The 7590-nt window shown below is 37.6% G+C and overlaps 1 protein-coding gene across 1 annotated transcript in view; it reads right to left on the reverse strand.

Moving 5' to 3' along the window:
• Positions 1 to 7590, reverse strand: part of LOC109487835 (tumor suppressor candidate 3-like) — a 45369-nt gene that overhangs the window by 21434 nt on the left and 16345 nt on the right. The gene's annotated exons all lie outside the window — the stretch shown is intronic.

The raw sequence follows: 7590 nt of genomic DNA on the forward strand, positions 1-7590 counted from the left end.
AGAGGCGGTTGAAGAGACTGATCGAGCAATTGTATTATGTATGCAACTCAATGGTTTTAATTATGATGATAGTTGTTATACTGAAATCTTTTAGTAATGGTAATATTAGTTTTACACTTAGCCGATAATTTTCTCGTTCAATGATTTTAGCTATAATTAGTACCTTGTCTGACATGTGTATGCAAATTTGTAGTTATATGTGTATATTTGTACTGTGTGTGTAATGTGTAATGAGCCCTGGAAGATTAGCCCTAACAGGCTAAAGGGTTTCGTAATAAACCAAAACTGAACTGTACGTGTACGTGTGGTCGGACAAATTAAAATTTGCAAGACAAGTTGGCAATACATTTTGCGATGCTTCTTCTAGTTCTGATTTGAAATACTTTTGAAAATTCATTATGTACTCAACACACAATTACAGAGCTCTGTGACTCAAGTAAATAATATTACGGTAAAACACGACAAAGTAACTGGATATGATTTTGAAAACGGTCAGACGTTTCAGCTAGCATCCACTAGCTTTCGTCAGCGACTGAGAGACCAGAGGAGAAATGCAGGTTTATAAGCACAAACTATTGATGGATATGTCTTAATATGATTCACTTAATTGCATATCAATCAATAGTTTGTGCTTATAAACCTGCATGCATCTCCTCTGTACTCTCAGTCACTGACGAAAGCTAGTGGATGCTAGCTGAAACATCTGACAGTTTCCAAAATCATATCCAGTTACTTGACTTGAGTAACTGCTTTTTGGTGTATCTTATTACCTGGATCATGTCTTACCTTCATTGACGAATATTAAAACACACTCATAACATCATATTAACATCAACTATGAGGAAACTGTAGTACTATATCTTTGATATTAGTTTCTTAATTATAGTTTTTAATCTATTTGTAGATACCTCTGATCTATTACTGTGTACAGCTAGTATTTGTTTATGTTTGTACCTAGTTTGTCAATGTCCTTTGTTTGTTAAGCTGACCTTATTGTTTAATCTGTTTTTAAATCCTGAGTACGTAATTCAGCGCTTTTATACGCTGCCATGTACCAATTGGAGTGTTGTCAATAAAAACTACTATAATTTATTATTCATATTAAACAAGCCAACAAAATAATTTTTCTAGGCACAAACTGGCTTCTAGAGATCGTTCTTAAGATCCGGAGAGCCGCGGGAAAACCGGAAGCCAGCTTGGTGTTGTCTCCGATGGAGATGAAACTACAAACGTTGCCACAGCCAGGCTATATCGACCTTGTGGAGATGCCCTCCCCTCGTATCATGTTAACTCATCTGCCTATTCAGTTCATGCCGCCAGGGGTATCCAAGCCACAGAATAGGGTGAGCCCAAAACATGTGAAGAAAAAAATTCCTTTTGATATGACAAAATGTCTACAACTAATGGTACTAGACATTTTGCACATAATTTTATGCAAGAGAAGACCAAGAAAAGATGCTACATTTTCCAGAAGTGGTAAATAAATTACCACTACCTAGTACGTAACTTTGCAATCAATTTGAAATTCACGTCGCTGTCATAAACTCACACTGTCATAATTCCTAATGACCTCCCACGTTCTTCCTAGCAAACATTCCCCACCCATGTGTTGTCAACCTACTCTGTCTTGAAATACAGAATACATGCACACAAACCCACAAGTCAGCCCCCCAAAACAATACTTCTGAACCAACAACTTAAGAGAACCAAGCACGCATCCTCCAAAGCTTCAATCATTATCATGTATGTTTCGTACTATTGTATTTGTAGGTCAAAGTCCTGGTGCCGTTGAGAAACCCGAAGGATACGGCAGTGTCTTTCTTCTACTTCATCAACAATTATTGTTTTTGCTCAGTTTCCTCTTCTCCAAACACAAAAGGTCAATGACCCGGGCCAGACAGTCTATCACCATGGTAACTGGTGTTGGGTTACATCATGTTGCAATTTTATAGCAAGAGGGATTTAGACTCTTGTCTGACCATTATGTATGAATGTGTTTGAGGAAGAATATAATTAAAAGAGCAGATTATGCGAAGGTAAATATTATTATTATGCATTTGCCTTGCAAATGTTACCTTTCTAGTACGTTTTTCTAAAACTTTGACTGTACATAGTCAGATTCTAGATATCATCTCCAAATACCAGGTATCAGAAAAGTTCCCCTACTGCTAAAGTCATTTGCTCTGGTAGCTACAATGTAGTATAGCATCAATTCCTTCCTTGAAAGAAGTGTCAGGATCAGATTGACTTCTATCATGGCAATTCTTATTCTTCAATGTACACTGTCATTTTATCCAGCACTTTCTTTCTTCCCTACATATACTGTAGTGGGTTATGGAGACTACTGTGACCACTTGTTAGGCTGGTGGCAGATGCGTGATGACCCCCACTTCCTCTTCATCAAGTATGAAGACATGAAGAAGGTACATGTATAATTATACAAAATTGATAATAATATTATACATGTGGGGTGTCAGTATTGATATCACTGTATGTGGTAAACACCAATGCCATTTATAGGCTACACTGACTTTGTTTTATGAAAGGTATCTTTGAATGCATCAATTTTTTCCATTTTTTTTTTAAATTGTGTACAGGTAAAGGGAAGATTTTTCAACAAATGCTCCTGCAGTTCCAGAACAAGCGACTAGGGGGCCCAAACTCATGCCACTTCTTCCCTAGCTGAAGAGCTATATCTACCATCTGAAATTCGTAAACCTACATGTACCATGTCCAGACCATATCAAAACCGGAAGTTCCGCTGCAGTACCAAGGAAAGCTGCCAGGGGCCCCAAATCTGATCATTTCTAGGTCTCATCAAGACCTACCCACCTACCAAATTTAAAATTAAAAGCTTCTTAGTTATGCTGTTCACAAACAAACAAATGCTACTGAAAACAAATTAACCTTTTGGCGAAGGTAAATAATTACTAAATATGAAATATGATTCTTTTCCATGGAACAATTAGGATCTGCTGAGTGCTGTAAAGAACATTGCGGCATTTCTGGAGGTGGATCTGGATGAATCGACCGTAAAAGTCATCGCAGAGGCCAGCACTTTTAACAACATGAAGGCAGACCTGGACGGTTCCAACATGGCTGAGAGACAGGCGATTGCCAGGAAAGGTACATCTCATTTCATTTAGTGGCCATTAGGACACACCAATTTAATATCTTGGTTAACGGATTCGCCCGCTTCATTTTTTTCTGATTTGTAAATAAAGATAAAAATTCAGAATGAACTGCAGACATATTTTGCCCTGAACAGTTGGAAACAGTCCTTTTCATCCTAGTTGTTACAGTAACTGTTATTCCATCTTTCAATGCAATGGTATCATTAAAAGTTCAAAATTCATTGTTTAAATTTTGAACCAGCCTGGTGTGTTGACGTCATGGCTCCTATCGTACCATTTTGGGCCATAATAGGATGCCTAGGCCTGTTTTTATTTTTTTTTTTCGCCCGCCCGCTCCATTATTTTTCTAGAAAATTCTGTTAACCAAGAAATTAAATTGGTTCTAGCTACATTTGTATTTATGGGACCCAAAAAATAAAGAGATGCATCATGTGTTTTTGTGCTATTTCAAATGCTTTCAGATATTGAAAATGAGCACCATTTTATAATGGATTGTAGTCATTGTACAACACTATACAATGATAAGCGCTTATTGCTGTTCACCTTTCTTTCCGCTTGTTCAATTGATTTCAATACGTTAGATCCTATAGATAAATGAAACTACATTCTCAGGGGAGATAACCAATATAGTGTTCAAATACTAGGAAATAGTAGGAAAATACATTAAAGAATGTTTTGATCTTAGAGAACACATGTTAGAGAAAAAGTCTCTGTACTTTTTTGTTGTGTCAATAAAGAATCTCTATCAAATGATTACAAAAAGAAATTGCTAAGAAATGACCAGACAGATTAGTGGTGCTTGAACCACACTGTTACCTGTACCCTGAACAATCATTATTATTGACCAACTACATGACTACAAAATGTACATTGTGTCTTAACAGGTATTGTTGGAGACTGGAAGAACATGTTTTCACCGGAGCAGAGTCAAGCCTTTGATGCCTGGTATGAGAGGAAACTTGGTGGGACGGGCATCAGCTTTGACTTTGAATAGACTATGAAATATATATCTCACTGATTTTCTAAACATTAAAAAAAAATGAGAAGCACTTTGAAGCACGAGCACTTTTAAGTAATTAGAATAACTCAATGTCTCTCTTATAAAGCTGCATTCCTATGTCCTGCATTCATATATCCTTGTCAATTTATCATAACCTGTAACCAAACAATATTAAAGCCTTGTCCTGCTGAGCGCAACATATGTTGTTTTGCACATACAGTACCATCTATGTAGCACCCTGTATAGGTACGATTTGGGGGTATTTCTCGTGCAACGCATCACACCGCAGCGAAACACAACGAATGCGGAAGTAACTATGCCACTGCAGGGCAAAAAAATTGGGGGTCTATGATCTAATTAAGACAATCGTCATGAAATTATTGAAAAATATTGTGCCAGGAATGTCAGCAGGACAAGGGTTAATTTATTTATTCAGTATGTGCTAATAGTATCTCTTATGACATGGACACCAAAATCCTGTTACAGTAATACATTTGGGATACATGTACATTACTTTACATGTCACTTTTTCTTCACGATAGTGAAATCTTACGGTCTAGGGAAAATGGGTGTGTTCACAGAACTTTATCCTATACAAAAGTGTAGTTTATGTTGGTAGGAGATGGGGAGGGGGAAGAAAGACAAATGATTTGATAATGGCATGGAGGTAGATGCATGATAATGGTAATGATAAGTTCAAAGTACAAAAGGGACTGTGAAAATCATAATTATTATTACCATGAAAAAGTCAATAAACACAGTAGATGTCATTCAACCTTCTTCTGTTGGCAGTGTTAATGAATGAATGGAATGTCTTTGTAAATATATTCTGTGCACTTCACTTGAATGCTCAGTTTCTGTGGATGTTTTGTACAATGCATGCCTGACAAATACAAATGTAACATTAACAACATATATAATAATTAATAGAAGAATCATCTTAACAAAGTAGCCCCTACATATAATCCTTGTATTATATAGATATTACTAACATGTCATCCATATGTCTTGTCTTTTGCACACACAGAATCAGTTACTCTCATCTGCCAAATAAACATACGGGCACGTTTATTTTTTTGGGCCCAAACATCCACCCAGTACGTTCTTATTTTGCACAGTACGTTTATTAATTTTTTGAAAACCAGTAATTTTTTTCAACTTCGTGTGAAAAAAATTGACAAATCATCGACGTGAAGACGTTTATAAACGCATATTGTAGCGAGAAACTTGTCATTTTCGGGCTGGTTTTTGCAATCACTGCGTGCATAAATTCGTCTGAATGTTCTATTGTCATGGGTGGTGCTTATCAAAATACAAAATATTAAATGCTCTTTTTTTTTGTCTATTTAAATTCCTAATTGCAAATAACAGTTAAAGATTTGTGCATATATCAGTAAGGGTGCATTTTAGACACAGGTTACCCGTCAATTTTGGTAATTTTCCGGGGGGTACGTTTATTCCGGGGGTATGTTTATTTGATTTTGAAGATTTGTCCGGGGGGTACGTTCATTCCGGGGGGTATGTTTATTCGGCAGATGAGAGTATGTGGATTTTATTTGCTGCATTGACTGCAGTGGTCGAAATACTTTTTTTCAGTGTTCTGCAATATTGCAGAAGAGCCAAAATTTTGTTCTGCAATTTGGAAATACTTTCTGCAAATACACAAGCCTCTAATCTTGCAAGTTTATAAGCATGAACTATGGATTGATATGCAAATTAGTGAAGACAAATATTTGGAAGTCCAAAAGGAAACAAAAGATAAACAAGTCAAGACAAGGTTGATGTAAATTAGTGAAGAAGCTCCTCTTGTTTCAGAACAGGAGCTTAAGTGTTGTCTGTCCTTGGGGCCAAGAGCACCAAATCCCAAGTGCCAATTTTTCCTGCTGCAAAATTGCAGATTGTATAAATTTTTCTTCTGCAATCTTGAAAATCTATCTGCAGATTGCAGACTGCAGACAGGTAATTCGAACACTGGACTGTTATCACTGTTAACAGTTTTTAGTGTGAACAATACTTCCTTGGCATGAGAGTGAGTGGCTCACCTGTAGATAGGCCCCATCTGAATACAATGGATGAGCCAGCTGACCCACCCACCCATGTTGTCATCAGCCATAAACCACCTGGTGCTGAACACCTGCATCACCAGCGAGGGTACAATGATGAAGGTCAGGGTCAGAGACCCCCACTCCACACGATTGCCTGCTCGAAAGTACTGGACTGAAACCATGGCATCTGAAAGTGGGCATATGACTGGTTTATATAAGTTCAACAGAAATCTACATCAACAGTTCAAAGTCTGAGCTCTCATTCAAAATCATATTACTTTTTTTTACAGGCCCAGTGAGTCAAACTGGTTCAAAATACTTTTGAGGTTCCCACCGTGATATTCTAACATGCTAATCACAAATAAACCTGCTTTTCACACTTTCCCATTCATGCTGGTTTCACACAAATCGGAATCAGACTGACTTTCACAGTTCATTACTGATCACAATAAGGGGTCATTACTGTTTTCACACTTTGTCACTCTGTGGTCACAGTACAAGCCACTTGACATAATGATGATAAAAAGGTCGAAAGCGGTCGGCAGGCTGGTTCCACTCCCGCTCTAGTAATAGCTTCTATTCCGTTGGCTAACTGAGAACTCGATGATTATATTTAATTTCCGAACAGCATATAAGCCACGATCCGTAATATCTAACAGAGAATTATTTACTTGGCATGATGCTTGTAAACCACACAATTTACTCTCTGATCACGAGCTTACTTTTTCACCGGAGTAGACGAAGAAAAAAAGGTAAACACACCCGTGACAATATCCACCAGGAAAGTCGCCATCGAGACGACGATGAAGAGAGCGTCAAAAATAGTGAAGGTGCTTCCCTGGTACACATCCGCATCTTGTTCCACGTCTTTGTCTTGTTTTCTTCCAGCAAGCCGCGATTTTTTGTTGAAGAAGGAGGGTAAGACGAAGGAGATCTCGTCCTTCAACGAAGCCATTTTGAATTTGAGCGGGCGTTTAATCTGGGATAAACATAGCGCGTGATTGGCCTAATACGAATGGATGATGTCGTCATCACCATACATCATAATATTCCCCATTTCCGTGATATTGCAGATATATCATCAAAAAGAAATGCTTATATTTTAAACCATATGAATGATGTAGCATTGTGTACATAGATGTAGTCAATTTTAAAATCGGAATTTAAAAAACCGTCACGCGCTTCCAAATAACGAGTCTTTGTTTACTGCTATAATCATGGTGAGCTAATGTCATATGATCCAAGATGGCGGTTGTCATCCCACATTCGGTTCTGGCTGCGGGATGGATTCCCTTCGTCGTGATCATTGTGGTGAGTTTTCTCCCCACTAAAACGAGAAGATGTTACCTTCGTTAATACTCTATCAAGCGGCAGGATTGTCATGTCATTTCAGCGTTTGAAATAGTTAACA

Source organism: Branchiostoma belcheri, unplaced genomic scaffold (genome assembly GCF_001625305.1).
Source record: "Branchiostoma belcheri isolate BF01 breed outbred unplaced genomic scaffold, Haploidv18h27 scaffold9, whole genome shotgun sequence".
Lineage (NCBI taxonomy): Eukaryota > Metazoa > Chordata > Leptocardii > Amphioxiformes > Branchiostomatidae > Branchiostoma > Branchiostoma belcheri.